This window comes from Cryptotermes secundus, unplaced genomic scaffold (genome assembly GCF_002891405.2).
Source record: "Cryptotermes secundus unplaced genomic scaffold, Csec_1.0 scaffold152, whole genome shotgun sequence".
Classification (NCBI taxonomy): Eukaryota; Metazoa; Arthropoda; class Insecta; order Blattodea; family Kalotermitidae; genus Cryptotermes; species Cryptotermes secundus.
The window spans coordinates 2,240,490-2,250,781 of record NW_019720705.1 but is presented as its reverse complement, the minus strand read 5'-3'; the positions used below and the strand labels follow the sequence as shown (position 1 = coordinate 2,250,781).

The following is a 10,292-nucleotide window of genomic DNA, read 5'->3' as shown; positions in this document are numbered from 1 at the left end:
AGAATTTATAAATTCAATAAGTAACGAAGAAATTGCTATGGTATTTCAGTGTACACTTACTAACTAGTTAAATAACTTTTGGGCCAACCTGTGCATATTATATAAAAGCAGTTTCTGGACTTCGGTTTCCAAATTTACGTGACTGGCTGTCATTATAATGACAAATATCTTATTCTTCAGTTATTTTAATAATAATGGCGTCGAATACGAAGAAATTTGCTGAAGAATGAAGCTCGGGACTTGTACTGTGGGTGTGCCGGGTTCGGCCAAGAGGCAGACTGAACTGATTGGGTCTTTCTGTGTGTTTCTTCAGTCAGTCCAGGCAAATATGGGGATGGTACCTCATATTATGTCACTATGGTCACTATCACTCCTTCAACACTCTGCGCAGTTCATTGTTCACTCATCTTCCTACCATTCGAAGCTTCATAATCTGAACTGCTGCCAACGTCCTTACATGAACCACAAATAAAAAATTAAGAAGTAAAGATCTTTAAATGTTAGGCTAATGGCTAATGTATTATTCTATTGCTCCAGGCTCTACCAAAACAGTAGCCATTATTAGGAAAAAGACTCTCATGAGACTATAAGCACAATCATTTATATGAAAGCAAAGGCATAGACAATCATCCAAACGCTATGAGTGTCAAATACAATTCAGGCAATAGATAATGGACAATGTAACATATTTGTAACCCTCACATTATATACACGTATCTCTAAGATCCATTTCAGTATCATCATCAGTCAAAAATGATCCTGTAACAAGAAGCTGAACAGTATCAAGACGAGGCATCTTTTACTGAGAGGCTGTTCATAGAAATTAATGTAAAATTCAATAATACGCTGGCAGTCAAACAGGCCCATCGACCCGTTGGACTAACAGTCTGCATAACACAAGACAGCACTCACTCACTCACCCTACTCACTTCGGTCCTGAAGAATGAGGCAGCATGTTCCTCCGAAACGTCAACAACACAGGCCACGGTCACAGGGTGAAAGTCCCCAAGAGCACGAACGACATTGCGTGTCGACCGCCGTGACGTACTGAAGTCAGTAATAGTATTTGTGTTGGTTTCAGAGTGTTTGCAAGGTTCAACTGGGTCGTTGGAAGAAGTCACCTCTCTCCTCCCCCGCATGTCTACAGCACAGTTCTTCTTTCTTGGGTTCAGTCTCTCATTCCTCTCCCATAAACAAGAGTCAGCTGACTCTTCATCCTAGAGTTTACTGGATATAAAATAGGATACAAAGAGTAAATACTAATCCCCTTCTGAAGAAAGTTTCTGCCTCCGTCTTCAAAATGTAAGCGTCAGAGATGGATTACGGTTCACATAGCGATGACTACGAACAGTGTTATCTCCTCTGACATTACACTATTTGTCTAAATTCTGAAGATGGAGAAAGTAATTTCCCCCGTAACGTCTGTAAATTCCTACAGGACTACACGGCGTTACGCCATACAAAACACCCGTATTACTGTCAGAGCGTTTATACAGAGTGTTCCAGGAGGAATGGTCAGTATTCTGGGAGGTCATAGTATCAGTAATTCTAAGCAATAAATATAAATAAATAAATATATATATATGTGTGCGTGTGCGTGTGTGTGTGTGTGTGTGTGTGTACATATGTCCTATTCCGAACGGTTTCCGAGGTAGAGCTATTCATTATGCAGTACACTGCACACTGTACAGACGAGCAACACGTAATGTCCTCACATGAGTTGCACAGTGCATTTACGTTGACGGTGAAATTTACGAGAAATTATTGTACTATGTAAACTGTACCACCGCCGGTCACAGTAGGCGAGAGGTGTAAGGCATGCACTGTCTTCGCTCGCTCGGAAGCCGAGATCGTGGGTTCGAATCCCACTCAGGGCATGGATGTTTCTGTGTATTTTTCTGTGTTTGTCTGCAGGTAGAGGCCTTGCGACGAGCTGATCACGCGCCCAAGGAGTCCTACCGAATGTGTAAGATCTAGAAAAACCGAAGTGAAGGGAGAAGTTCTTGGAGGTAGGCCTAGGCCCACTGGGGCTGTAGTGTCAAGAAAATAAAAACTGTACCACCTTCGTCACTTGAACAATAAATACCGGTATCAGAAACAGTACGTAACATCTCTTTCTTGTCAACAATTTTGGAACTCTACAGTGAAATAACTCTATCCCGTGTACTATGAACTTTCTTCTTGGGACATCCTATAAAGTGGTGCAATTAAATATTAGAATCGTTCATTTCCAAAGTTTGGAATGTGATTTGCACCACTTTTCCACTGAAGATCTCGAGGTCTGTTAGTTAACTGCCGGTAGAGGCGTTGCTGTTGAACCTGAACACAGTGCCGTAATTTATAGTTAATACATTAACGCAATGAAATGGTAAACATTGCTTTCAGTTATTTTCTGTTTCCAACACGAACCTTGGTTATCCCTGGCAAAAGTCTGACTGCAGCCTGGTTTCGGACCCAGTGAAGAAGATTTTTTCCTCATAGTTGCGTGTAGATTACTTTCAGACATTTTATCTCAAGCGAATGCATGGAGTCTTTCTTTAACGCTTCATAACGCCCACGCATAGGCACAGAAGCACATCCTTCCGCATTTATTATTAATCATAAACGAAATACGAGACCTTATATAGTCTGAGTTAATGACAGAGTTGTTAACTAAACTACAATAACGACAGATATAAACAGTTCGGTTTCATAATCGTGGAACTGCAACAGAAACATAGAACTGTCACGAATAAGAAACGCAAACAGCGGTTACACAGAATATGTCTCCACTTGCTTCTGCGTGCCATTGTTCTCCCAACTTGCTGGTGTCTCTAACCAGACGTCACGAATAAAGACGTCTCCAGCTACAGCAACAGCATTGCACCAATATGGCTGCCGATTCTTTCTTTCATGTCTGTGTAAAGATAAAGTTGGCCGGTCACGGTAGCCGAGCGATCTAAGGCATGTACTGTCTTCGCTCGCTTGGAAACCGGGATCGTGGATTTGAATCCCACTCAGGGCATGGATGTTTAGTTTGTGTGTGTGCGTTTTTCTGTGTTTGTGTACAGGTAGAGGCCTTGCGACGAGCTGATCACCCGCCCAAGGAGTCCAACGAATGTGTAAGATATAGAGAAACCGAAGTGAACGCAGAAGTTCATGGAGGTAGGCCTAGGTACACTGGGGCTGTAGTGCCAAGGAAACAAAAAAAAAAAAAGATGAAGTTGTCCCCTTGCTTAACTAATTAAGCACCACCAATTGGATAAGTTTTGTCGTCCCCAGAGCCAGTCTGGACGATTTGGAGAAGAGAAAATTCTTGCCCCCACGAGGACTCGAACTCCGACCCCACAGTCGTCCACCCCCTTAGCCAGTTGCTATTCCGACTGCGCTACCCCGGCTCTTCTTTGTCTGTTTACATAATAGAAACTAATCATAAATGTGGTGCTGTCTCTTTCTCTAAGAGACCTGTGTTCACATCCATCAGACACTACTTTCCATAACAGTTCTAGGAAGTGCCTCTGAGCAAAATCGGCTTGCTCGTCCTGGCATGTAAATGGCACTACAAACGCCATATTCCACATTCTAAAATATCTTGCGGCACATCGGGTCTTGCTGAGAGAGAGTTGGGCATTTCATTTGGTCTTCCACTTTCCCTCTTTAACACCACGTCCCTCCGCCCCCAATGAAGCTTCCAATTAACATTACACCAATGTAGGCTGCTGAAATTAGGTGAATATGATCTTCATTTTTTTCCTTGGCACTACAGCCCCAGTGGGCCTAGGCCTACCTCCATGAACTTCTCCGTTCACTTCGGTTTTTCTAGATCATACGTACATATACGGTAGGACTCCTTGGGCGGGTGATCAGCTAGTCATAAGGCCGCTACCTGTACACAAACACAAAAAAACGCACACAAACATCCTGAGTGGGATTCGAACCCACGATCCCGGCTTCCGAGCGAGCGAAGACAGTGCATGCCTTAGACCGCTCGGCTACCGTGACCGGCGAATATGATCTATTACTCCTTTCTTTCTTTCTCATGAAGTAAGAAACCAAATCCAAACTCTCCCCAATCAATAAAATTCTAAATATATTACAAATCCAAATAAAATTCATATTTCAAGAAGTTCTGGGAAGAACTAATCACCTAGTTTCCTTTCATTCGACACGGACCGCACAGAAAACGGTGCCTGCACCAAATCTTCGTTGTGCAGGAACTTTTTTACCGAGTTATTACTTAGCAATTATAGGAGGACATGAAGACAGATCCACAGGAACATTACAAGAAGTTCTGGGAAGAACTAATCGCCTACTTTCCTTTCATTCGACACGGACCCCACAGAAAACTACGCCTCTAACAAATCTTCGTTGCCGCAGGAACTTCTTTGCCGAGTTGTTACTTAGCAATTATAGGGGGACGCAAAGCCAGGCCCATAGGCACACGTGTCCAAGTATTCTTCTATTTTTATGTATATTCTCTGCAGCGAGAATGTGTTTACGGATCCATTGCCTAGCAACGAAAGGAGGGACACACATATAGACACACAGACAGATGGGAGGGATTTATGAAATACGCCGTTGCGGTTGGTTCAGGTGCCATGATATGCATATCAAGTTTCATAAAGACTGGATCAGGCATTCAAAAGTAAATGGTGGAGGGAATTCGTAGATACACAGACAGCATAGTGAGCGCATAAGCCTTTTTTCATTTTTTTCAAAATAAGGTAAGTAGGCTAATAAAAATGGACCTTTAAGGAATGTGACGCATCATATCCATAGACTTTCAGGAACATATGAACTAAAATTCTTCAGTCATCCGGAAGAGAAGGCCGTAGAAGGTTAAAGAAATAATGAGAGGTTATCCTTTAAAGAGCGAATTTCTTCACAATTTTATATAAAAATTCAGTTCGTACCTCACAGAAAACAGTTTAAATCTTCGCTACAGAGAACAGCCGGTTAATGTCCTTTAGGGAAAGAATCGCTGTTTATTGTGCGAACCATACGAAACGCAGAAATACACCGTGCAGGCAGGTTTCACAGTTCTAGAATGTGAAAGCAGGGGGTACATACAATAACCACTGGGCTTTAAACAGTTAAAGCTTTCAGCATTTCACTGCTTTACTTTGGGCTTCAGCTTGTTTCATAGATTTTACAACAAAGGTCAAACAAAATGCGATTATTATAATTATTTATTCTTCATAAGGAGCCGGGTAGGCGTACTCGGTATAGCGACTGGCTAAGGGCTGGACGATCGAGGGGTCGGATTTCGACTCCCGGTAGGATCAAGAATTTTCTCTTCCCTAAGTCGTCCAAACCGGCTCTGGGGTCCACCCAACGTCATATCCAATGGGTAACGGGGGCTCTTTCGCTTGGGGTAAAGCTGCTGGGGCGTGAAGCTGACCACTCACCTCCAGCCAGAGCCGAGGTCAAGAAAATGTAGATCTAGAAGTCCACTACCCCATAAGCCTTCATGGCGCAGTGTTTAATTAGTTAAGCAAAGGGACAAATTTACCTTATTTATTCTTGGTAAACTTCTTGGTGCCGGTCACGGTAGCCGAGCGGTCTAAGGCATGTACTGTCTTCGCTCGCTTGGAAACCGGGATCGTGGGTTTGAATCCCACTCAGGGCATGGATGTTTAGTTTGTGTGTGTGCGTTTTTCTGTGTTTGTGTACAGGTAGAGGCCTTGCGACGAGCTGATCATCCGCCCAAGGAGTCCTACCGAATGTGTAAGATCTAGAGAAACCGAAGTGAACGGAGAAGTTCATTGAGGTAGGCCTAGGCCACTGGGGCTGTAGTGCCAAGGAAAAAAGAAACTTCTTGGTTCGAATCCACAACGTACTTTTAATTATGTGCTACTGATAATACCAACATGAAATCTGCGCAAAACGCTGAAGTGCCATTTAATTGAGGCCCTAACATTTTGTATCAGGACGAACCTTTGAAGAATAGGCCCGGTCAATAAAGATTAGTCTGTTGTGCATGGCACAAAATTCTATTTATACAGCATTTAGTTTTCCATTTTATAGGCATAGCGAATTAACCTTTCCTGGGAAGAATCAGCGGTAGGCCCTACTCCACACACCAGTGGGCGTGTTCGTATACATTAATAATACAGCATAACTTAAAAATACTTCGTCCTTGCCGAATTCTCCCCCAGGACCGTAAAGAGAAGTCACGAACCGTAATTAAGGAACTGAATGATCGTGGTCGTTGTGAAGGTGCTATTCGGCCTTGAGAGACTGAGGAAAACAACGAAAAACCCCAGTCAAGATAGCTTGTGATTTGCTCGAATTTCAAACCGAATGCCACATGCATATGAAACTGGAGCCTTATCGCAACACCAAACTCCTCGGCGACCCCTTCGGCCCACATTATTTCTAACTTATGAATCTTAATCCTCTTTGCTATGCTACATGCGGTTAGCGGAGCCTCGTTACATAAATCAAGAAACAAACAGCGTTAGCATGTTCATTGCGGTTACGTGCCGGTGTTACTGACACATCGAAGGCCCCGGGCTTTATCTCGTCATCTTCCCACGCTCTCACGTGCCTCTCATGAGGCAGTCCAAGCGTGGCTCCTCGCTAGAGGGTTACTCATCAACCGGTCCGCAATTATTTTGGGCAGTTTTATTCTCGAGAGGAAGTTCTGCTGGTCGTCACTGTGTGCTTGTTGGAGGTGGACGGGGGGGGGGGGAACTGGGCAAGGACGATAAAAAGATAAGAATGGAAAACACGAAAAGGTAAAGTGAACAGAAGGAAAGGAAAGAAGGCGGAAGAAAGTAGTAAGGTAAGAGTGACGGAATAAAGAAAGACAAAGAGATAAAAGGAAATAAAACGAAAGAAGGAAGGGACGGGAATGGAGAAAGATATAAATGGAGGAAGAAAGAGACAGAATGAATGACGGAACAAAGACAGCGGAAGAATAAAATGAGGGACTAAAATAGGGAGAAAGGGAAATAGGGAAGAAGGAAGAGATATGTTAGGAACAGAGAACTGGAGAAAAAAAACAAAGAACGGCAGGAAGAAACGGAGAATGAAAGAATATCGAAAATGATAAAAAATAAAGCAATGGAAGCCGAATTTGGGAAAAAGGAAAAGAAACAATGAAAATAGGAAAGAAATGAAAGATAATCGGAAGGAAAAAGATAAGAAACAAAGCCAAAGATGATAAAGAAAAGGAGAGGAACAGGTAAAGGAGGAGGAAAAGAATCGTTGACTTCGTGCCGGCTTATCTCTCTGCAGAGAACAATCGTAATGATGCTGCGTGACACTGCAGCAACATAAAGCGCCGATAGAGCGACACATGCGTTATCCTGCCATACGTGCATCTGTCAGAAATAGTCTCTCTGTCGTCACTGTCGGTCATTTTCATGAAAATTGTTTATTTAGAAGAGATTTACAAAAGTGTGGTTTGTAACTTTCTTTTCCAGTATGATTGGGTTGACTGCACTCGGATCTCCTCGTTGGAAATGAAGACGTTTCCATATCATTAGCGAAGCAGCGGCCGCTCGGCTGTTAACAAACAATGAGACACAGATTGCATCCCTCATAAAGAAGCCAAGTGCCTGCTGGCTCGTATTAGAAATGAGATGGTTCCTTATCATCGGCCAGAGAGACCGAGTAGAAGCAGTGACAATTCAGCTATGAAGAAACTATGAGCGAGATACTACAAAGAACAACAAAACTCCTTGGTTTTAGACCGCATGCAAACTATACCGACCGAGCGACCGCCGCTTGTCGGCGAAGTTAGTGCCAACTTTTGCGGATAGATGGTGTCGCGTGGTCAGTGCAACGAATCCCCGCGGCCGTTAATTTCGGCTTTCTTGACCGGAGCCGTTATTGCCCCTCAGTTATCCTCACGAGGCTGAGTGAACCCCGTTCCAGACACACTACTTCTCAGAAAATCTGGTAGCGCCGGGAATCGAAACCGGACCTCTGGATCTGTAACCAGGAACTCTTGACCACTAGACCACAGAGGCGGTCGAGAGAACGACTACAGCTCTCATAAAGAAGCACTCCCAAACCTTTTCTTGTTAATAACGTCTCTTTCTCTCTTGAATTTCGCATAAATCCTTCCTTTTTCTTGTTGCTGTTCCTACGTGTGCCTGCCCAGGGACAACATGATTTAAACTCCTGGTTCCTTCACAGAGTCAACTTACGTGACTTGGCCATTCGGTTATGGACTGCAAGGAACAGAGACCTGGGCGGGACATGCAGTGCCTTCACCTGCCCAAATGGGGAGATGCTCGCTCCAGCATCAGGTTTTGGACCTGCTTTTCGAGAGCAGCGGTCTTTGCTCTTTTTATCAGCTGTATCTCGTAACACAAGCTGCAGAATCAACTCATAGCGCGTGTCGCTTGCCCGAGAGGTCATGGGGGCATGCCCCGCTCTCACTATCCTGACAGTGTTATCACCAACTTGTGTTTCATTTACGCATCTGTTCATTTAGTGACGCTGTCAGTAGCTCAGAATGTAAACCGTCGAAAGGTGGAATGATTATATGAACAACAAATTATAAATGATGTGGAAAGAGGCAGTAGTGACGTCATCTGCAGCGCATATTGTCTGAATGTTCCTGGAGATAATGAGAGAAGTGTGAAAGCTCTTGACCGGTCTCTAGATCAAGATCCAACCCAGAACATGTTGAAGAGGAAGCACAGTGCAAGCAGCTCTACAGGAACCTTCCTTATCAGTTCTTACTTGGATATTTGTTCTGGTCGTAATGGAATCCTGTTAAGTATATTCATTTAAACCTCTTTCACCGAATATGACATTTAACGTTCCTGTATTCTCCATCTTTTTTTTTTCCTTGGCACTACAGCCCCAGTGAGCCTAGGCCTACCTCCATGAACTTCTCCGTTCACTTCGGTTTTTCTAGATCTTACACATTCGGTAGGACTCCTTGGGTGGGTGATCAGCTCGTCGCAAGGCCTCCGCCTGTATACAAACACAGAAAAACGCACACACACAAACTAAACATCCATGCCCTGAGTGGGATTCGAACCCACGATCCCGGTTTCCAAGCGAGCGAAGACAGTACATGCCTTAGACCGCTCGGCCACCGTGACTGGCGTATTCTCCATCTGCCAGTCTTTAATTCGGTCGTTCACCACACGCGTGCAATGTAGATGACACATCTAACCTCGGTCCATCTCCTGTTATTATTATTATTATTATAGCAGCATGAGGTAGCGTAGTTGGTTGAGTCACTATGCAACAAGCCGGAAGGTCACGGTTTCGATTCCTGATGTCGCTGGATTTTTCAATTTACCTAATCCTTCCAGCCGCACCATGGCCCTGGTGTCGACTCAGCCTCTAACAGCAATGAATAGCAGGAATCTTCCTGGGAATAAGGGTAAGCCGACGTGTAAGGCTGACAACCTCATCGCCATCTGTGAGCCGATTGTCTAGAGCATGTGGGAGCCTCGAATTCTCGCCACCCTATGTGCCTCTATGGCCTGTTACAGGGATAGCTTTACATTTTTACCTTTATTATTATTATTGTTATTGTTGTCGAACTGAACTGAATTATTATTACTATGTATATGTATGCTCTGTCTGTAATTGACCTTGCGGCTGTTGACTCAGCACATAATAAATAAAGAATTTAATTGAATTATTATTATCATTATTTTATATCAGTTTTAAATTCTCACCTGGTAGCTTACAATTGAGCGTAGTTCTTGTGTAAGGTCATCTGAAAATTCACTATCAAATTATAAGATAGTCTTACATGCTAAATTATTAAGTGATCATAGTGTAACTTTCGACTATAAATTCAACTTCAAAACTGCCATAAAGTGATTAACGTTATTAAGGTGGATCTGTAGTCATTTATACATCAGTGTGACTATATGGGTAATTCGACGTGTTGTTTAATAAATCAACCGTCAAATACCAACAACTCTTGTCATTGTGTACAAGGTTTTGTGGTACAGTGTTGCTCCTGCCCTGTTAGAACAAGGCCCATTAAGACTCAGGGACTGATCTCCTGTTCTGGCAAAACCCAGCCTGAGCTAGTCATTCTGCTACATATCCTTACCAGGAGGCATGCTACAAATTTGAAGCCACCTCCACCTGGCGACTACTGTCGCCCAAACAAGTCCTTCAGCTAGACTTTAAAGGATTCTGACGATGGTGTATACTGAACTTCTTTTGGCTTGTTTTGGACTTGTCTTTTACATGCCAGATGATGGACAAAGTCCAAAACAAGCGACAAGTAAAGTCCTTCAGCCTTCCCAAACAATCATATCAACACCCATGGAAGAGGAGGTGAGAATAAACCCAGCACAGGTGACTTCTACAAGCACAGA

The 10,292-nt window shown here is 43.5% G+C and overlaps 1 protein-coding gene across 1 annotated transcript in view; it reads right to left on the bottom strand.

The window, feature by feature from the left end:
- Nucleotides 1-1,146: 1,146 nt before the first annotated feature.
- Nucleotides 1,147-10,292, bottom strand: part of LOC111871182 (monocarboxylate transporter 9) — a 38,694-nt gene continuing 29,548 nt past the window's right edge. The window contains exon 10 of the transcript XR_002843989.2: nt 1,147-1,227. The gene's annotated coding sequence lies outside the window, so the exon portion shown is untranslated. The remainder of the gene's footprint in view (nt 1,228-10,292) is intronic.